A 23,178-nucleotide genomic window follows, 5' to 3' on the forward strand; every position below is an offset into this window, starting at 1 on the left:
TCATAGTGCTAAAATAGAGGTATTGTAATCCACATTTTACAGATAAACTAAAGTATAAATATTAAGTAAACTTGACTAAAGGTAAATATATATCAGAGCTAAGTCAGATTCAAACCTAAGTCTTCCTTGCTGAAGCCTGGCCTTTTTATCATATTTATCATCACATATGTAAACTAGAGGTTATAATAAAAACGTAGCATTGTATTTTATGTGTAACTGAACAATAAACCATTTTTACTGGCTACACACCACCACACAATAAATCAATGATCTTGTCACTCCTTGAAATTATAATGTTATGTTTACTATCTGTCTTGACCAGAAGCATGTAAACTTTACAAAGGTAGGTACTTTTGTTGTTTACTTCCACAGTCCAGTACCTATAGTGAAGTGGACACAGAAATAGATGTTCAAAAATATATGTTGAATAAAGGAATAAAATGAAAGACAAAATAATGGCTACTATTTGTCACTCTGTGTCAATCCACTACTAATTGCTTACTTTATGCATTACCTCATTTAGTCTGAATGGCATCCCTATTAGGCAATTACTGTTGTTAGCATCATCATCTTTATTAACAGAGGAAGAAAATAAAGCACATAAAAGTGAAGTAATTTGCCTAAGGTCAAGATCATATAGCTAAATAATGGTATAACTAAGATTAACCCCAAGCCATATGGCTGCAGAGTATAAATTCTTAATTATTCAATTTGCAGAGAACTTGGCTCATAGACTAGATTACCTTGTAATCTAATTTACTAATATTTTCTAATACTAATGTTTCAAAAGAAATATCAAACCAAAATAGATGATTGTTCAGAAAGAAGTAAGATTTCAACATGGAGATTTGAGAGAAGTTCATTTTAATACTTTATATTTTGCTACAAATGTGTTGTCATAGGGTTGCATTTAATCCTTATAATCTGTGCTCTCCCTTGTGAGACGTTCTATCTCCTTTTTCCTTACTATCTTAAGTGATATTTTTTCTGTATTAGTCTCACAAGGCATTTCCCTATATTACAGATCTTCTCAAAAAAGGAAAGGAGGCTTTTGGATAGATTTATCCTTTCCAATCTTTTTTTCCCTGTCTTATGAACTTAAGAAGTTTGTTTGTAAATTTTTTCAAGCTTATTTGGATTTTCTAATTTCATGAAATAAGAACTAAATTCGTTAATATTTCCCTTCTTCCCTATTGCTAACTGTAATTCATGCTCTTAAAATACGTTGTTTCCTAAAAACTTAGATTTTGATATGAAATGTTCTTTTCATTAACTTCTAGATAATTATTTTTCCTCTTCCTCTTTAAACCAGGAGTTACCCAAGTGTGTGTTTCTTGAACTCTAGTCATTAGATATTTGTGTTCGATTTTTGTTATTTCCAATTTTATGATATGAGAAATGACCTATAATTATCTAGTTATGGAGACTTTGGCAGCCAATTACTTGATCCATGTTGTAAATGTTAACAAAAGATATGAATTCTCTTTGAGAGAGACATATGATTTTATATAGATACACAATACATGCATACATGTATACATATAATCAAGTTTATTTAATGTATTATTCAAACCTTTGAAATAATTAACTTCTGTCATCTATAATTAATAAATTATATATAAATATTGGTAAGCATGTTCTGCCTATATAAGTAGGATTTTTTTATATGCTTACTTCTGTGTTGTTAATGGCTGATAATCTTTATAAACTATGAATGTTCTTAATTGGCCTTTCTCCTGTTTTGTGCTTTATTTTCCACTTTTAGGATATTTCTATTACACTCCTGTTTCCTCTTAGTTTGGGAGCTTTTGCCTACTCTTAGTGCATCCCATTATTTTCAACTTTTCTTTCTCTTTCTTGCTTTAAGTATACTACTTATAAGTAACATATATCTGGTTTAAATTTTTAATCTCCTTTTACAGTCTCTGTCTTATATGAAAGTATTTAGTCCATTCACTTTATTTTTTTTCACTCTCCCATGATTGGTTTATTTATTTATTTATTTATTTATTTATTTATTTATTTATTTATTTTTAAATATATGAAATTTATTGTCAAATTGGTTTCCATACAACACCCAGTGCTCATCCCAAAAGGTGCCCTCCTCAATACCCATCACCCACCCACCCCTCCCTCCCACCCCCCATCAACCCTCAGTTTGTTCTCAGTTTTTAACAGTCTCTTATGCTTTGGCTCTCTCCCACTCTAACCTCTTTTTTTTTTTCCTTCCACTCCCCCATGGGTTTCTGTTAAGTTTCTCAGGATCCACATAAGAGTGAAACCATATGGTATCTGTCTTTCTCTGTATGACTTATTTCACTTAGCATCACACTCTCCAGTTCCATCCACGTTGTTACAAAGGCCATATTTCATTCTTTCTCATTGCCACGTAGTCCATTCACTTTAAAATATAGTTATTAATCTATTTAATTTTCTTCTTTGCATATACTTTATTTTTATAACTTATTTACTTTACATTAGTGCATTCTCTTTTTTTCCCACTTCCTTATTTTTGCTGGTTAAGTTGTCACTCTTATTTGTTTTCATTAACTTGAACACTCTACTCAATGTTACCATTCCATAACTGGATATCTTCTCTTTCTCTACTCTCAAAATTTGACTTACAGGACCCAACCATTTGCTCATAATGATTATTTTTTTTCTACTAGAGTGCTGCCTAACTCCTAAACTATCCCTCAAACATTAAATGAAGACAGAACTACAAGAATACTTTAATTCCCCCATTTCTATCCTCAAATTGCTAAATGTCAGTCAGTGAAATAATGTAGAAGTATTTATAATTTCCTTACAATGAGCCTTTTTGAGAGTTCTTTCTCAGCCCTTACACTATACGTATTGGATATTCTTCATCAATGTATTTACCACTCTATATTTACTCATTGTTCACTATTGGTTCCTCTCTCTTCTGTTTCTCTTTTATTCTCTTCAGGACCACATGTTAATTTATATTTTGGTTTGGTTAGAGTATATTTGCAGAATTTTCCTCAGATTATAATGTAATAGATTATCTAAATTTCCATAAATTATCAAATATCTTTCTTTTTTAAAATCGCAGATAAAAATGCATGACTTTTCTACCAAATTCTACATTTCAGAATATACCCTAAGGATATAATATACATAATTATGCATAATATACAATATATAGTTATATATCATATACAACAAATATACGTATAACATGTAATATATAAGTATATATTAAAATATATATTGGTAATATACATACATATGTATATATAAGTTGTGCCTGCTGTTAATTGACATCGTTATTTTATTTGGTACATTAAAGTTTATATATAATTATACATATAAGTATGAATATACAAACACTACACACACACACACACACACATATATTAAAAAAAGTTTTCAAGAAACTGAGTGACCAACATCACAGGGAGCTACAGAGAATTTTCCTACATCTCTCACCATGACTCATTCTTTAGATGTCTATGCACTGATCTCATAAGGACAAGGCATGGTTTCACCTCTAATGGCTTGCCTCCTAAGGGCAAGGAGACAGGAACTCCTATATTCTCAATGTACACTCTAATTGGTACATCCTCTATGGAGGACAATTTGGAAGTATATGTCAAAATCATAAAAGCATACATATAATCATTGACCAAGATTTACTTGTAAATAATTATCACTAGTTATGCTAGCACATGTGTAAAGTGATTTACATACAAATGGATTCATTAACATATTGTCTGTATTAGCAGATGTGGAAACAGTTTCGATTTCCAGGAAAAGGGGACATAGAAATAATGGAATACTATTCTGCTGTCAAAAAGAATATGGGCCTTTTTGTGCATTGATGTGGAAATATCTTTAAGAAATATTAACTAGAAAAGTAATGCTCAGAATAGTATATATGACACACTAACATTTGTGAAAAAATATTATATATGTATTATGATACACATACATACATGCATTTTTGCTCATATATAGAATATCTCTAGAAAAAGAAACAAGAATAGTTATCGCCAGAAAATGAAATGGATAGCTGATTAACAGGAATGGAAAGTTGGCTATTTACAGTATATCTTTTACTACTTTTTGAAATTTTGGCACTCTATGAATAGATTGCTTATTATTTAAAAAGCAACATTAAAGCTCTTGAGATTCACTGCCTGCCTCTCTCTCTCCTTTCACTTACATCACTACATGACATATACTACATCAAACCATCCATTGTCATAGGACACAAGGCTGTATGTTTGAAAATTGTTCTAACTTGTTCAGTATTACACACTACATGAGACTTGGAGACTAATAGGTACTCTAAATATAGTCAAATTTTCAATACTCAATATACTTAAATAGCATCATTAGGATTTTCAGGCCCATAACTATCTCCTGTCCCACCATCAAGCTGTAAACTATTCTTTGACCAGGTTAAGGGTCTATCCTTATATCCTATGTCATTTCCTTTCCATTAAATGCATTATTGCTTTTATGAGTAGTAAAATTCCCCAAACAAAATAATAGCTCAATAAATGCTAGCTATTATTCTTGTTCCATTCTCAATTCCTTTGTCCACCTAATGTTATGAGGCACTTTGCTCTGAAATAAGGATCCATCTTCTCATTTTCAGACCATAACTAGTCTTCGTGGGATCACCCAAAGCCAAATCTGACTTTCCTGTTTTAAAATCCTCTTTGCCCGAGCTTTTAAAATTATTTAATTTTTTAGAAGATTTCCATCTTATAGAATTTGTCATACTTTTCTGGGTTAGGTCTCAAACCACTTGAGACCCCCAAGGGTATTATGTACAGAGGGGTCCTTTGAATAGTGAAGATTATATGCACACCTGTAAAAAAATCATCTGTCAAAGTCATTGTTCCATTAGCTATCCCCATGCTACATGATATTCTAACAAACACTTTCCATACCACTGTCAAGCACACAGACTTTGGAGGCAAACTTAGGTCAAACACTATCTCTGCCTCTTAACTAGATGGCCTGGGCAGGTTTTTGATCATCACCATCCCTCACTACAGGATGAAGATAAAAACACCTATATCATATTATTTGTTGATATGACTACATGAGCTGGTGCATATAACCAATTAGCACAACAGTGGTTCCCATTGTCAGTGGTTTCCTTCATGCTTCTCCGTTCATTTCTTCCTTCTGTTAGAGTCATCTGCATCTCTTTATCTCTTTATCATTTCTTTATCAAGTACATGTAGCTTAAAAGCAAATCAGATCACACACAATGTTCTGACAAATGGTATTATTTCATCCTACATACAGATCCTAATACACTTTATCACAGTCAGCCCAATCTTCTGGACACCAGAAAACTAGGTGCCAAAATGGCAAAAATCATCTCAAGTTCTGCCTTATATCAAATTCAATTCCCTCTATAAAAAGATAGGGTTGTAGTAAGGTACCAGTGTGTTCCTTGTCTTAAAACACATGACTAACTTTTTTGACTAAGACTATTTTAACATTTTTAGCAAGCCTCTTGACATAAAAAGGAAAAGGAAAAGGAAAAGGAAAAGGAAAAGCTACTCACTTTTACAATTATAACCTAATGATCGAAAAGCAGATGTTCAAAATAGTCCCCAATACTGCATGCAAACATACTAGAATAATGCCCAAGCAGGTGTCTTTCTGGCTATGCATTGCTTTGGTAAATTTTCTTTTTCAGTTCACAAAATGATAATGTTCAGTTTCTTTAAAAAAATCCAAATTGGTCATAGGATCCTCTTCGTATGTTATCTCTGTATAAAGAGGCCCTGGAACACAGTTCACCTGGTTCTTAAGTGACTGAACCAAATGGAACTGAGCTGTTGCTAGAGGACCAGCGATGACTTGTTTCCCAAAGAACACATAGTCTACTGTACACCCTATAGTAAGCCTCAATTCGCTCAAGTAAATAACAGTGTCCAAATACTATGTAACACACTAAAAAGCTGAACGTTAATAAAAAGTAACTCATCCTGCTGGGCAAATTCCTTCCAGTTGGTTGTGCAGTGGTCTCTGCATACAGAACTGCTCTTTTGGTCTCATAGCTCTTTTCTCCCCACCACATCGCAGTCACTAGACCCTTAAATTCCCTTTCTAACACTCAATCTCTCAATGAGAAAAACATCTCATGTTCAAAATTGACACTTTTAAACCATCAGTCCAACTCCTACTTATCGATGATAAGTTTGTTTCCTGTCTTTGCAGTAACTTACCTTCAAACCAGAGACTGCCTGTCTCTCTAGGTTGCAGCAACAGATGATTTTGTCCTGCTTTTCTACTTGCAGCCAATCTTCATGACTCCACATTAGTAGCTGAGCCTCCAAAGACGCAGCTACTAGTGAGTAATCATTTGGCCATAGAAACTCACTGAGTGTTTGACATTTATAGACACGTGACTGTTACAGGTGTGAATACAAAGATAAATTCTGCTAGTTCAGACAAAGCACCATTAGATTCCTCTAGTTCGAAATAGGAAGGAAATTGATACTTAACCATACATTTTAGGAATGGGGCAATTTCCCCATAAAGCCCAGGCTAAAACACTGCCCCATTGTGGACCCACAAATATCTAAAGAATCTGCTCCATGCTTTAGGACACAATTTAAGTGTTCTTAAGGACCTCTCTAAACCTCTATGGACAACTTTAAATTGCTTCATAAATGAAATATGTATAAAACATGAGACTTCAGAAATAAAGCCCTAAAGACCTAATTACAAGAGGCCCATTACACTGTTTCACACAAAAATCATAAAGAGGCTCATGTACAGTCATCAAAATTTCCCCAACTGAATTCTCTCTCAATTTTTCAATCTCTTTTTCTCCCTGTCTTACACACATGCAAACAGACACACACACACACACACACACACACACACACACACACACACAACCTTTTTGGAAGTATAGATTATTTACTGTACAATTTTATATTCACTTTATAAATTATAATAAAAGTTGACTTTTTGAATGAACACATTCACATTGTAGATATTCTAAAAGTAATACACAGTCTTTGTACAGGAAAGGAAAATGTTTTTTTGAAGGAAGAAAGGAGAAGGGAAAAGAAAGGCAAGGAAAGAAAAGATATCCTCAGATAATATATAAAGGTTTAAGAAACAAAGCTGAAAACAACCATAGTTCAGAAAGGAGCCTGATCTTCATTATAAAACAACATAATAAATCAAGCTAAAATCATTTGCCCCTCTAAAGATCCAAAAACGAACGTTAAGGCTGTTTACTTTTGAATGATATTTTTTTCTTTTTCTTTTTAAATCATTTTTAACAAAATTAGTTCAAATCACTTTGTTAAAATTGAATTCAAGAAGTGAAATGATGTGGCCAAAAACAGTGAAGATTTTTATGAATCTAAAAGATAATACTAGTTTATGCTCCCACCAGTATTACAGTACTGCTGATTTTTCTCTTGCTCTTGTCATCAATGATGCTTTCAATAGTTTGGGATTTTTTTTTTTTTTTGGTAATCTAAAGGGCTTAAAATAGTATCTCATCATGCCTTTTAATGGAATTTTTAACTACTATAATATTTAACTTTTGTTGTGTCTTAAATAGCTGGATTGTCTTGTATATGTGTTGTATACTCATGTCTTCTACCCATATTTCTATTAAGTGTTTTATATTTTCTAAAATCACTGTTTATATGATATTTATTATATACATACTCAATTACTCAATGAAGCCGATAGTAAGAATTTCTATGAATATAAAAATGCCCAAGATGCAGTCTCTACCTGTCCTATAGGTAGTAATAAAAATATCCATGTAATCAGATGATTTCAATAAAAGGTCGTAATGCTGCAATTAAAATGATGGTTTATGGGCACCTGAGTGGCTCAGTGGTTAAGTGTCTGACTATTGATTTCAGCTCATGTCCTGAATGATCCTACAGTCCTAAGATCGAGCTGCAGATAGGACTCTGTGTTGGGAGTAGAGCCTGCTTGAGATTCTCTATCTCCCTCTCCCTCTGCTTTTCCTCCACTCTCTTTCTCTCAAAAATAGAAAATAAAATAAAATGATGGTTCAATGTGCTATGGAAGTATAAGTGACAAGTAACTCAGAATCAAGACACACTTGCCAGGAGAGGTGATACCTGAACTTTTTGAGTGGGATTTTTAGAGGTAAATAATATGAGGAAGGACATCCAGGAAGAAGAAACAATAACACCATGGTATAAGACAAGAAATGGCATGATGAAGGCAGGGAAATAAAAATAACGCAGCATCACAAGAATATAAACAGAGAGGCATATGGGGGTTGGTGGAAGATGAAACTAAACAGACCAAAGCAAAGATGACCTCATATGCCATACGTATCAATCAGGGATTAGTTACAAATGATAGAATACACTCTGAATGGGAAAAAAAATATTTCATTTATTATTATTAAATAATAGTATGGAAGTGTTTCTATGCAATAATTCCTTCCCAGAATTGTCAGGAAATTTAAGTTTTCCAAGTCACAAAATCCTAATTAAATGAGAATTGGAAAAACAGAAAAGTCTTTTAAAATAAATTTCCTGAATGGAAAAACCCTGTAGAGGCTGAAGTATTAAATAAAGCATATCGGTATTATAGTGATAACATGTATGCCTAGCAATTTGAACATATGGATACATCAAAACAGATGACTTGTTTTTCTTTTCTTCAGAATTTATTCTGCAACACTGACAGGGAAAAAACTATCTTCATCTTCTCTTCTGAGGAGAAATATGCATACTAAAATTTCTACTTTCAGGGCATCTAGGTGGCTCAGTTTGGTTGAGCATCTGATTTGCTCAGGTCATGATCTCACCGTTTGTGAGTTAAAGCCCCACACCAGGTTGACTGCTGTCAGTGCAGAGCCTGTTTTGGATTTTCTGTTCCTCTCTCTCTCTCTCTCTGCCCCTCCCCCACTTGTTCATTTTCTCTCTCTCTCTCTCAAAATTAAATAAGACATTAGTAAAGATACAATAAAATTTCTACTTTCTTTAATTAAGTAGATTCAAAAATTTAAAGTCTGATAGAAGACTAGGCCCTAGGTCAGTCATCCCAGAGAGCTTATGGAAGCAGTTTGATTTAAGCTCAAACAAACAAACAAACAAAAACAAAAACAAAAAGTAGAGTCTGAGTATCCAAAATGGCCTGTGGGTCAAACACAATATGCTTGACTCTAGAGGTTTTCTACATACCAGGAATTCTTCAGGAAATAAAAGTCTGTTGAGTGTGTTTATGGAAACTAATAGATTTTTATGTTTGTTTGTTTGTTTGTTTGTTTGTTTGTTTGTTTTGAGAGAGAGAGAGAGCACCCAAGCTGGGGAGGGGCAGAGAGAGAGGGAGAGAGAGAATTGCAAGCACACTCTGTGCTGTCAGCACACAGCTCATTGCAGGGCTCCAGCTCAGGAAGTGGGAGAGCAGACTTGAGCTGAAATCAAGAGTCTGATGCTTAACCAAGTGAGCCACCCAAACACCCCACTAATAGGTTTTTACAGCCTATTTCACTAGGGTGTGATTCTAATACATCAATAGTCTCAACCTTTGCCATCAGATTTAATCTGTGCATATCTAGGATGGAAGTTAAAGGGACTTAAATAGAGTTCATGACTGTTTGATATTCCTGCCATTAAAATTAAAAACTGAACTTGGAAAAGTGACATTAATATACCCAAATACCACAAGCATTTAACTCTTATTTGCCTATGTAAAATATGTTAATCTCTAACATCTTCTAACTTTACTGTTCCATCAATATAAAATTTATCCAGCATAATGGATTTCCTAGAATGTGGCTTACTCTTGAACACACTTTCTCATTCCTGTTGGCCTGTAAATTAGAAATGTTCTTCAGATAGAGTAAAAATTTGAGGAGGAAGCCAAGCAAAATCAAGATAATATCACATCCTGTGTGACATCCCCCCAAATCTACCTTCTCAGATCACTAAGGTGACAAAGCTATTAGTAAGAGAGACAAGACATCAATGCAGGTCCACACTAGAAATCAAGAACTTAGATACTCTTCTAAGTTTTGGAAAAGTATTGGAATGATCTCAGGATATCAAAAAGCCTGGCTTCTCCTAAATGGGCATGGATATGACGCCATCTAACCCAACACTTGTCCACATTACTGTCTAGACCAATAGACTGATTTTTCCAACCCAGTTTTAATTTTGCAAAATTTTCTTTATGCTAGAGCTAACATGTAAGCTGAAACAAAGAAAGAAGATAAAATAAGGACGTTCTGATTGATTGCATAGGCTCCATCCTTAAGGCATTTACCCGTTTCCCTCAATAGTCCCAAATGCTCGCACACTTAGTTCCACAGGAAACATATTCTCCAAGAAAATAGTATCTCCAAATAACTTAGGAGGATTTTGAGATTAATGTGAAACTACAACACAAGGCTCTCCACTGGAGAATGTGGGTGCAGTTTTGAGGATTTTTCTGTTTTGCTTTTCTCACAACAGAGAACTTATTTATTTTGAAGCATTTGATGAAGTGATGCATATGAAATAGGACTATGTATGAAGGTGAACATAAAAAGACATATAATACCCAATTCCAACATTGCAGTATATACAGAACACAAAAGATATTGTTCAAAACGCTTGAAACCCATCTCCTAGTGTTAGAGTAATAGGTGACCTCTTTATTTCCCTCACCCTACTGTCTGTATCTTGCAAATTCTCTATAGTGAGCATGCCATAATATTGAAATGCTATATGTCATTATGAAAAATTGCTAAATAATATACAAAAGTGCAAAAAAAAGTAAAAGTAACCAAACTTCCAACATAATTCTAAAGTTTCAACAAAGTCCAATGTGTTCACAGTCCAATCACCTTTTCCTTTAACTTGCTAAATAAGCTGCCTTGAAGCTGCCTCCTTCACATCCTTGTTTCTGAGACTGTAGATTAAAGGATTCATCATTGGAGTCATCGCCCCATAGAACATGGATATCAGTTTGTCAGTAGCACTGAAATCATCTGAATTAAGTGTGTCTTTAGACTTGGGCTTCATGTACATGAAGAGAATGGTTCTGTAGAATATTATTACCATAGTCAGATGGGCTGAGCAGGTGTAGAATACTTTGTTTCTCCCCTTAGAAAAGCAAATATGAGGATGCTGACAATGATTAATGTGTAAAAGATAACGATTATTAACAGTCAATATACAGTGTTGTGACCATGAGCCTGATGAACTCACTGCCTGAGATGTCAGCACAGGCCAGTTTCATGATAGCAAGAAGTTCACAGGAGAAATGATTGATGACATTATTCCTACAGAAGGTCAATTGTACCACAAATGCAGTTTGTACTGCAGAGTTGATAACCCCAGCAAACCAGGACCCAGCTGCCATGGACACATATGAATCCTTGCTCATAATGAGAGGCTATCTTATAGGGTTGCAGGTAGCCACATACTAGTCTGTGCTGCAGAAAGAGATATGGGGACTCTACCTATAGTTTCCCCAGATTTTCCTCTTCCCAGCCCTACCCTGCTTTGGTAAAACCGTAGATTCGGTCCACATTACTTCACTCAGTCCTCACTGGAACCCTCTTGTCAGTGCCCTGGATAATTAAGAGGTTCTTTATGCAGAACACATAGACACAGATTTCTCATGTTTTCTGTCTGGATTAAGCCTGTCTATGGCCAGCAATGACCTCAGGGCTAGCATCCCACATCTATGACCGTTATGCTTACAAGGCCAGTTACTAGCAATCTGACCTTGGGCAATTAACTTTTATGTCTCAGAATGCTCACCTATAATTAACAGTCTCATTGTGGTGTTCTTGGGAGAATAAATAAAATAGTGCATATAAGGCACCCAGCATATAATAAGCACTATTTTGGCTTCCTTCATCTTTCTTGACTTATTTTTTCAAATTCTTTTACATATCCATCCCAAGTTTCATGCTCCTACAAGAGTCACTTTAAATTTTTATCAATCAGGAGAACCTGGGTGGCACAGTCAGTAAAGCGACCACCTCTTGATTTTGGCTCAGGTCATTTCTCATGCTTCAGGAGTTTGAGCCCCACATCAGGCTCTGCATTGACAGTGCAGAGCCTGCTAGAGATTTTTCCTCTCTCTCTGCCTCTCCCCTGCTTGAAGTCTCCCTGTCTCTCTCAAAATAAATAAATAAGTAAACTTTTTTAAAAAATACATTTTGGGGGTGCATGGGTGGCTCAGTCAGTTAAACGTCCGACTTTGGCTCAGGTCATGATCTCGCAGTTTGTGAGTTCAAGCCCTGCGTCAGGCTCTGTGCTGACAGCTCGGAGCCTGGAGCCTGCTTCAGATTCTGTGTCTCCCTCTCTCTCTGTCCCTCCCCCACTTGTGCTCTGTCTCTATCAAAAATAAATAAAATGTAAAAACAAAAAATTTTTAAATACATTTTTATCAGAGAGGAGCCAAGATGGCAGAACAGCTTGGAAGTATTTTGTGTGTCTTGTGTGCATGAATACAGCCAGACCAACACTAAATCATCCTGCACAGCTAGAAAACTAATCTGAGGATTACACAACACTATGAACAACCTGAACCACACAATTCAGCAGGTACACAACTCAGAGAGGTGAACTGGGGGAGAGAGAAGCTGCAGAGGGCAGGGAGTCTCTTTTACATGTGGAGAGAGGACAGAGATGGTGGGGGGGAGCATACGGGCAAAGCACTCTCCCCAAAAGCAGCTGGAGAGAAAGTGGAAAAATGGAAACAGTTTTTTTTCCACTAAACTAAAAAGGGAGAAAGGAGAAAGGAGAAAGGAGAGGGTTTAAATTCCCTCCTTTAAGACTCTATAAACAGGGGGAGTGCAGAGTCTGAAACTCCACAGCTCCATACCTGGCGGTGCTCTGGTGGGAAGGGCGAATCCGCAGGAGCAGAGTGGAGTCTGGGGTTCTTCAGGCCACACAGGGAGAGGTGGTTCCCCTGCTAGGAGGACACCTGGTAGAGGCTATGTGGGTCCCCAAAGACAAGGCCCCAGTGGACCCAGGAGAACAACCATGTTTTCTGGTGCTGGAACAGTTTTGTTAAGAGTGAAGCCTAGTGCCAGACACGTGTTGTGTTTTTCCATAATCCCTGAAACGCTGCTGCTACACTATCTTGTGAACTTTTTCTGGGGCTCGCTGGCACCCAGCACAGTCTCTGGGCATTGGCAGCAGCACAGTCTCGCAAATGTTCCTGGGTGAGGCCAGCACCTGGCCGTTGCTCAGTGAGACCCTCCTGCAGAGGGGCAGAACGGGTCAAAGCCACAGTCCCTCAGAAGTAAGGAATCAGGAAAAACAGCCGCGTCTGAGACAAAACTCAGGACGGCGGTGCTGCTTGGGGCTTGGTCACAGACTGTGTAAAAGTGGGGAGTGGATGGAAGCCAAAGACAAAGGATGGGTGCGCTATTGCTGATGGGGGAGAACAGAGTTCCAATACTAGAGACTGGGTAGCTGGGTGATGCCATTTTCACCGCTCCCACGCATGCACATACACACCTACAAGCACCACAACAATCCACCCTACTAAGCTAAGCAGCACCATCTAGTGGAGAACGGAGCAGTTACATTAAGCCCCACCTAACTAGGCCAACCTCGCTCGTAAGGAATACAAGTCTCTTCGCCTGCTTAGTTTACGGACTATAAAGCACTTCATAGTTTGACTTGCAGGGGAAAATGAAGTATTTTCAGTCACATTTCAGTCTATTCGCCGGTCCATCTATTTAATTTTCTTTTTCTTTGTTGTTTTTTTCTTTCTTTTTTCTCTTTTTCTTGAATACAGAAAGACAAAAAATTCATTTTTATTTTCAATTTTTATTAAAAATATTTTAAATGTTTTTCTACTATCTTTTTTACTTTTGTGTAAATTTTTTCAAATTCTATTTTACTTCCATCATTTCATTTAAGTCTACTTCAGTGTATTCATTTTTTTCAAATTTTCAAACGGTTTTCTTTTTTTTTCTTTCCCCTTTTTTATCTATCAAGCCCCTTTCAACACCCAGACCAAAACACACCTAGAATCTAACATCACTTATTTGATTTTGTGTGGTTTTTTTTAATTTTTAAAATTATAATTTTTTTTCAATTTTAATTTTAATTTTTTTGCACATTAAGTCCTTTTCTCCCTTCAAAATTACGAAATGAGGTATTCACCCCGAAAGGAAGAGCAGGAAGAAACGACAGCCAGGGACTTACCCAATACAGATACAACCAAGATGTCTGAATCAGAATTTAGATCGTGATAATAAGAATACTAGCTGGAGTTGAAAATAGATTAGAATCCCTTTCTGCAGAGATAAAAGAAGTAAAAGATAGTCTGGATGAAATAAAAAATGCTATAACTGAGCTGCAATCTCGGATGGATGCTGTGGCGGCAAGGATAGATGAGGCAGAACAGAGAATCAGCAACATAGAGAACAAACTTATGGAGAATAATGAAGCAGAAAAGAAAAGAGAGGGAAATTAAGGCAAAAGAGGACAATTTAACAATTAGAGAAATCCATGACTCATTAAAAAAGAACAACGTCAGGGGCCCCTGGGTAGCTCAGTCAGTTAAGCATCCGACTTCAGCTCAGGTCATGATCTCACAGTTCATGGGTTAGAGCTCTTCATCCAGCTCTGTGCTGACAGCTTAGAGACTGGAGCCTGCTTCTGATTCTCTATCTCCCTCTCTCTCTGCCCCTCCCCTGCTCACACTGTCTCTCTCAAATAAATAAATGCAAAAAAAAATTAAAACAACAACAACAAAAAAAAACAGGAACAACGTCAGAATCATAGGGGGTCCCAGAAGAGGAAGAGAGAGAAATAGGGGTAGAAGGGTTATGTGAGCAAATCATAGTGGAAAACTTTCCTAACCTGGGAAAAGATACAGACGTCAAAATCCAGGAAGCACAAAGGACCCCCATTAGATTCAACAAAAACTGACCATCAACAAGGCATATCACAGTCAAATTCACAAAATACTCATGCAAGGAAAGAATCATGAAAGCAGCAAGGGAAAAAAAATTCCTTAACCTACAAGGGAAGACAGATCAGGTTTGCAGCAGACCTATCCACAGAAACTTGGCAGGCCAGAAAGGAGTGGCAGGATATATTCAATGTGCTGAATCAGAAAAAAATGCAGCCAAGAATTCTTTATACAGCAAGGCTCTCATTCAAAATAGAAGGAGAGATAAAACGTTTCACAGACAAACAAAAATTAAAGGAGTTTGTGACCACTAAACTGGCCCTGCATGAAATTTTAAGGGGGACTTTCAGAGGGGAGAAAAGATGAAAAGATAGATAGATAGATAGATAGATAGATACCCAAAGCAACAAAAACTAGAAAGAACCAGAGAACACCACCAGAAACCCCAACTCTAAAACAACATAATGGCAATAAATTCATCTTTCAGTACTCACTCTAAATGTCAATGGACTCAATGCTCCAATCAAAAGACATAGGGTAGGGGCGTCTGGGTGGCTCAGTGGCTTGGGCGTCCAACTTTGGCTCAGGTCATGATCTCATGGTCTGTGCATTCAAGTCCCGCATCAGGCTCTGTGCTGACAGCTCAGAGCCCGGAGCCTGCTTTGGATTCTGTGTCTCCCACTCTCCCTATCTATCAAAAATAAATAAGCCTTGAAAAAAAATTTTTAATAAGTAAATAAAGACATAGGGTAACAGAATGAATAAGAAAACAAGATCCATCTATATGCTGTTTACAACAGACTGACTTTAAACCTAAAGACACCTTCAGATTGAAAGTAAGGGGATGGAGAACCATCTATCACGCTAATGGTCAACAAAAGAAAGCCAGAGTAGCCACACTTATATCAGACAATCTAGACTTTAAAATAAAGACTGTATCAAGAGATGCAGAAGGGCATTATTATATCATAATCAAGGGGTCTATCCACCAAGAAGACCTAACAATTGTAAATATTTATGCACCAAATGTGGCACCCCCAATTATATAAATCAATCACAAACATAAAGAAACTCATTGATAGTAATAATAGTAGGGTATTTCAACACCCCACTCACAGCAATGGACAGATCACCTAATCAAAAAAACTAACAAGGTAACAATGGCTTTGAATGACACACTGGACTTAACAGATGGACTTAATAGATATATTCAGAACATTTCATCCTAAAGCAGCAGAATATACATTCTTCTCCAGTGCACATGGAACATTCTACAGAATAGACCATATCCTGGGACACAAATCAGCCCTAAGTAAGTACAAAAAGATTGAGATTGTACCGTGCATATTTTCAGACCACAATGCTATGAAACTCGAAATCAACCACAAGAAAAAATTTGGAAAGGTAACAAATACTGGAGACTGAAGAACATCCTAGTAAAGAATGAATGGGCTAACCAAGAAGTTAAAGAAGAAATTTAAAAAGTATATGGAAGTCAATGAAAATGATAGCACCACAACCCAAAACCTCTGGGATGCAGCAAAGGCAGTCATAAGAGGAAAGTATATAGCAATCCAGGCCTTCCTAAAGAAGGAAGAAAGATCTCAGATACACAACCTAACCTTATGCCTTAATGAGCTGGAAAAAGAACAGCAAATAAAACCTCAAACCACCAGAAGACCAGAAATAAAGATTAGAGCAGAAATTGATGCTATCGAAACCAAAAAAAACAGTAGAACAGATCAATGAAACCAGAAGCTGGTTCATTGAAAGAATTAATAAAATTGACAAACCACTGTCCACTTTGATCAAAAAGAAAAAGAAAAGGACCCAAATAAATAAAATCAAGAATAAAAGAAGAGAGATCACAACCAACACAGCAGAAATAAAAACAATAATAAGAGACTATTATGAGCAATTATACTCCAATAAAACGGGCAATCTGGAAGAAATGGACAAATTCCTAGAAACATATACACTATCAAAACAAAAACAGGAAGAAATAGAAAATTTGAGCAGACCCATAACCAGTAAAGAAATCGAATTAGTAATCAAAAAACTCCCAAAAAACAAGAGTCCGGGCCAGATGGCTTTCCAGGGGAATTCTACCAAACATTTAAGGAAGAGTTAACACCTACTTTCTTGAAGGTGTTCTGAAAAATAGAAATGGAAGGAAAACTTCCAAACTCTTTCTATGAAGCCAGCATTACCTTGATTCCAAAACCAGACAGAGACCCCACTAAAAAGGAGAACTATAGACCAATTTCCCTGATGAACATGGATGCAAAAGTCCTAAAGAAGATACTAGCCAACCAGATCCAACAATACATTAAAAAAAATATTCACGGGGCACCTGGGTGGCTCAGTCGGTTAAGCGTCCAACTTCGGCTCAGGTCATGATCTCACAGTCCGTGAGTTCGAGCCCTGCGTCGGGCTCTGTGTTGACAGCTCAGAGCCTGGAGCCTGCTTCGGATTCTGTGTCTCCCTCTCTCTCTGACCCTCCCCCTTCATGCTCTGTCTCTCTCTGTCTCAAAAATAAATAAACATTAAAAAAAATTTAAAAAAATATTCACCACAACGAAGTGGGATTTATACCTGGGATGCAGGGCTGGTTCAATATCCACAAAACAATCAATGTGAATCATCACATCAATAAAAGAAAGGGCAAAAACCATATGATCCTCTCAATTGATGCACAAAAAACATTTGACAAAATAAAGCATTCTTTCTTGATAAAAACCCTCAGAAAAGTAGAGATAGAAAGATCATACCCCAAGATCAAAAAAGCCGTATATGAATGACCCAACACTAATGTCATCCTCAGTGGGGAAAAACTGAGAGCCTTCCCCTATTGGCTCTGCAATCAGACAACACATGGAAATAAAAGGATCCAAACAGGCCAGGAGGAGGTCAAACTTTCACTCTTCGCAGATGACATGATACTCTAATGTAAAACCCAAAAGATTACATGCAGATGACATGATACTCTACATGTAAAACCCAAAAGAACTGATCCATGAATTCAGCAAAGTTTCAGGATATAAAATCAATGCACAGAAATCAGTTGCATTCCTATATACCAACAATGAAGCAACAGAAAGAGAAATCAAGGAATCAATCCCATTTAAAATTGTGCCAAAAACCATAAAATACCTAGGAATAAGTCCAACCAAAGTGGTGAAAAATCTATACACTGAAAACAATAGAGAGCTTATGAAAGAAATTGAAGAAGACACAAAAAAATGGAAAAAGATTCCATGCTCCTGGATAGGAAGAACAAATATTGTTAAAATGTCGATACTACCCAAAGCAGTCTACATATTCAGTGCAATCCCTATCAAAATAACACCAGCATTCTTCACAGAGCTAGAACAAATAATCCTAAAATTTGTATGGAACCAGAAAAGACCCCAAATAGCCAAAGCAATCTTGAAAAAGAAAACCAAAGCAGGAGGCATCACAATCTCGGACTTCAAGCTATACTACAAAGCTGTAACCATCAAGACAGTATGGTACTGGCACAAGAACAGACACTCAGATCAATGGAACAGAATAGAGAACCCAGAAATGGACCCACAAACGTATGGCCAACTAATGTTTGACAAAGCAGGGAAGAATATCCAATGGAATAAAGACAGTCTCTTCAGCAAGTGGTGCTGGGAAAACGGGACAGCAACATGCAGAAGAATGAACCTGGACCACTTTCTTACACCATACACAAAAATAAACTCAAAGTGGATGAAAGACCTCAATTTAAGACAGGAAGCCATCAAAATCCTCAAGGAGACAGCAGGCAAAAACCTCTTTGATCTTTCCCACAGCAACTTCTTACTCAACACGTCTCTGGAGGCAAAGGGAACAAAAGCAAAAATGAACTATGGGACCTTATCAAAATAAAAATCTTTTGCACAGCAAAGGAAACAATCAGCAAAACTAAAAGGCAACTGACAGAATGGGGGAAGATATTTGCAAATGACATATCAGATAAAGAGTTAGTATCCAAAACCTACAAAGAACTTATCAAACTCAACACCCAAAAAAACAAATAATCCAGTGAAGAAACGGGCAAAAGACATGAATAGATACTTCTCCAAGGAAGACATCCAGATGGCCAACTGACACATGAAAAAAATGCTCAACATCACTCATCATCATGGAAATACAAATCAAAACCACAATGAGATACCACCTCATACCTGTCAGAATGGCTAACATTAACAACTCATGCAACAACAGATGCTGGCAGGGATGCAGAGAAAGAGGATCTCTTTTGCATTGCTGGTGGGAATGCAAGCTGGTGCAGCCATTCTGGAAAACAGTATGGAGGTTCCTCAAAAAACTAAATATAGAATTACCCTAAGACCTAGCAATTGCACTACTAGGCATTTATCCACGGGATACAGGTATGCTGTTTCGAAGAGACACATGCAACCCCATGTTTATAGCAGCACTATCAACAATAGCCAAAGTATGGAAAGAGCCCAAATGTCCATCGATGGATGAATGGATAAAGAAGATTGATATATACATACAATGGAGTATTACTCAGCAATCAAAAAGAATGAAATCTTGCCATGTGCAACTACGTGGATGGACCTGGAGGGTATTTTGCTAAGTGAAATTAGTCAGTCAGAGAAAGACAAAAATCATATGACATCACTCATATGAGGACTTTAAGAAACAAAACAGATGAACATAAGGGAAGGGAACCAAAAATAATATAAAAACAGGGAGGGGGACAAAACAGAAGAGACTCATAAATATGGAGAACAAACTGAGGGTTGCTGGAGGGATTGCGGGAGGGGGGATGGGCTAAATGGGTAAGGGGCATTAAGGAATCTATTCCTGAAATCATTGTTTCACTATATGCTAGATAATTTGGATGTAATTTTTAAAAACTAAAAAATAAAATTTAAAAAAAAAGAAAAAAATTAATAAACTTAAAATACCTGCCTGTGACAACTGGACTTGTCACTTTCTTTTTTTTTTTTAAGTTTATTTATTTATTTTGAGAGAGAGAGAGAGAGAGCAGAGGAGGGCCAGAGAGAGAAGGAGAAAGAGAGAGAGTGAGAGAGAGACAGAGAGAGAAGAAGCCCAAGTGTGGGTCTCGAATCCATGAACCATGAGAACATGACCTGAGCTGAAATCAGGAGTCAGACATTCAAGCAGACACTCTGGAGGAGTTGTGGGAGGGGGGATTGGCTAAATAGGTAAGGGGCATTAAAGAATCTACTCCTGAAATCATTGTTTCACTATATGCTAACTAATTTGGATGTAAATTTTTAAAAATAAAAAATTAAATAAATAAATAGTATTAATATTAATAGTACTACTAAGGATAATACCATCCTAACAAACATCATTGATGGTATTTTACTTTGGGGATCTACTATAATTAAAATTTTAAATAAATTAATTTCTTTTAGGCTAACATTTCTTAAAATAAAATGTTCTTATGCTTGAAAAAAAAAAAGAAAAAGAATGTTCTCCAAGCTCAGGAAGGCAATTTAAATATTTCTTTCTCTTATGGATTTATGCACTTTTATAAGCCATAGCTTTAAATTGATTCAGGAGAACGACTTTCAAAACTTTTGAAAAGTTCAAGAATAATCCCTTAACGACTTAATTATATTACATCCATACTGTATTACAAATAGCCAGTCAGGAATCTTGAGGATGTGTCTTATACCATTCTCTATAATCATATACTGTTGAAATCCTTAATCCAAATATATTCCAGTTGCTGGTCCATACCTTTGTTCATCCTACCATGTCTTATTGATAATATAGTAGAAAGACCTCACTTAGCTACGTTAGCTCTTAGTTATTAATAGCAAGAGTAAAAACTTACAAATTCCTAGGCACTGTTATAAGAATTTATATATATTAAGTTAATTTGTTAAATTAATGAGTGAAGAGAAAACGTGTTTCATTGTACAAAATAATCTAAAAATTATTAAGTTGAAAATCAGAATTTACTGGTGCTTATGCATGGCATTTTGAAATTCACAAGAAATTCAGAAAATTTGCAACCATACAGTGAAAACCTAGAAGCCATCAAGCTATTCAGTTTTCTTATTGTAAGTCTACCACCTAATTTGTAACTGAATCCCACTCCATACTGTAAGCATCTCCAAAGAATTTGCCTAAATAGATATATACCTATCCCCCACACTAATTGGCATAAAATCACCACCTATCTAATTTTTTTTAATGTTTATTTATTTTTGAGAGAGATAGAGACAGAATGCAAGTAGGTTAGGGGCAGAGAGAGAGAGAGGGAGACACAGAATCTGAAGCAAGCTCCAGGCTCTGAGCTGTCAGCACAGAGCCCGACGTGGGGCTTGAACTCACGAACCATGAGACCATGACCTGAGCCGAAGTCGGACACCAACCGACTGAGCCACCCAGGTGCCCCACCACCTATCTAATGTAAACAATTAGGAGGTAATGGTGAAAATATGTATAAAATCCCAGGTACTCTCAGCCATCTTCTACTTTTGAAGGGGGTGCTCTCCTTTCCTTGAAATGCTTCACCCAAATGATGAATACAATTTGTTCACCACAAAACCACTATCCCAGGTAAAAAAGACTTTGACTACAAGTATAATGACAGAGGGGAAAAATAACAGAAATGAACAGTAAACAAGTTAAAACTGAGTACCCAACATCAATGTTTCTGAAGTTCATTGGGCTGACCACAAGGAATTGCTTCCTGGACATACCTTCTTAGGTACTGGTCTGCCACCACGTGACTAAGCTTCCTTCCCAAGAGCAGAGCTCTTTACCCAATCTTTCCTTTCTTACACTGAAATTGTGGCAGAGGTAGCGTCCCTCCCTAAGGAATGTGGTAGAGGCATCCTCAGAACAAGGGAAAGTAGCATGATGCAATCAACTCCTGTACTGTGTATGCACAGGTCTGTCACGAGTTTGTAACTTGGACTGTGTCTGATCAGACTCTATGTGTCACCATATATGGGAGACAAAGAAGTATGAATTGCATAAAAAGCTATACTCCACTGCACTTGGGGCTCAGTTTTTCATTTCGAACCCACTGAGCCCAAGCTGGCACAATGAATAAAGTTGCTTCCTGGACAAAGGAACCCTCGGTGTCCCGTCTCTCTATGCGAGAATCCTGCTGTATCTCTTGGGGGCTCCCGTCTGGGATTTGGAGATGGTGCGTTCCCACCTCCTTTGTCACCGGGGTGCGAACCTCCGAGCACGGGGAGAAGCAACCTCGCCTGGCACCAGTGCACTGCTTGATCCATAGGAGACTAGCCCCTCCCAGTGCGATGGGGCAAGGGTCTGGAAGCACACTGGAACTTAGTAAGGCCCAGGAACAGCTCAGGGAGCACCGCCCCAAAAACTGGTAAGAACCCAGGTTCATTTTGGTAGACCTGCCCCTAAGAGGCAGAAGAGGAACCTGATCACTTCCCAGAGTTGCCCTGAGTATTTCTATAAGAAGTAAGGAACGAAAGGGGCACCTGGGTGGCTCAGTCGGTTAAGCGGCCGACTTTGGCTCAGGTCATGATCTCGCGGTCCGTGAGTTCAAGCCCCGCGTCGGGCTCTGTGCTGACAGCTCAGAGCCTGGAGCCTGTTTCAGATTCTGTGTCTCCCTCTCTCTGACCCTCCCCCGTTTATGCTCTGTCTCTCTCTGTCTCAAAAATAAATAAACGTTGAAAAAAATTAAAAAAAAAAAAAAGAAGAAGTAAGGAATGAAACCTTAAGGAGCTGGGCATTGGGTGGCAGGTTGGAGTCACTATGTGACCATGTGTGAATGAAATGGACAGCAGAAAGGCTCCGACCTGACCAAGGAGTCAAAGCCAGTGCTGAGTCCCGATCAGTGGTTCCATGGCGACCTCATATGGCTTAAGGTGGCATCAGACTTCCTTGGGAGTCTGATTTGGGTCAGGGCTTAATACTGAACCTACCAATGCTAAGAGGTGCCTGAAGTATCTCCTGGAAGATGGAGAGTCTTGGCTTCCTGAAGGAGGTGTTCAGTACAGTACTGTCTTAAAGTTAGATCTATATTATAAAAGAAAAGCTCCTTATGTAAGAGTTGTAAGGTGTCAACCTCCTGGCCCCTTTAAGGGACCGAGAAAGTCAAGAACTTGCAGACTTGCCCCCCTGATGCCTCTTCTCAAGAAAAGCCACCTGTTAGACCCTCAAGCCCTCCTTATCCAGGACTGTGAGGGATGAAAAATCTTCCCCCTAAAAGGAAGGCACATTCAATGTATCTATTGACTAAAATGCCTCATGGTGAGTTTGGCCCCAAGAAGGTTCCATCTTCCTTGC

General features: G+C 37.3%; 1 pseudogene; it reads right to left on the reverse strand.

The window, feature by feature from the left end:
* Positions 1 to 7,910: 7,910 nt before the first annotated feature.
* LOC107180754 lies at positions 7,911 to 22,270 on the reverse strand (annotated as a pseudogene).
* Between the last annotated feature and the right edge of the window lie 908 nt (positions 22,271 to 23,178).

Source organism: Panthera tigris, chromosome D4 (assembly GCF_018350195.1).
Source record: "Panthera tigris isolate Pti1 chromosome D4, P.tigris_Pti1_mat1.1, whole genome shotgun sequence".
NCBI classification, from domain to species: Eukaryota; Metazoa; Chordata; class Mammalia; order Carnivora; family Felidae; genus Panthera; species Panthera tigris.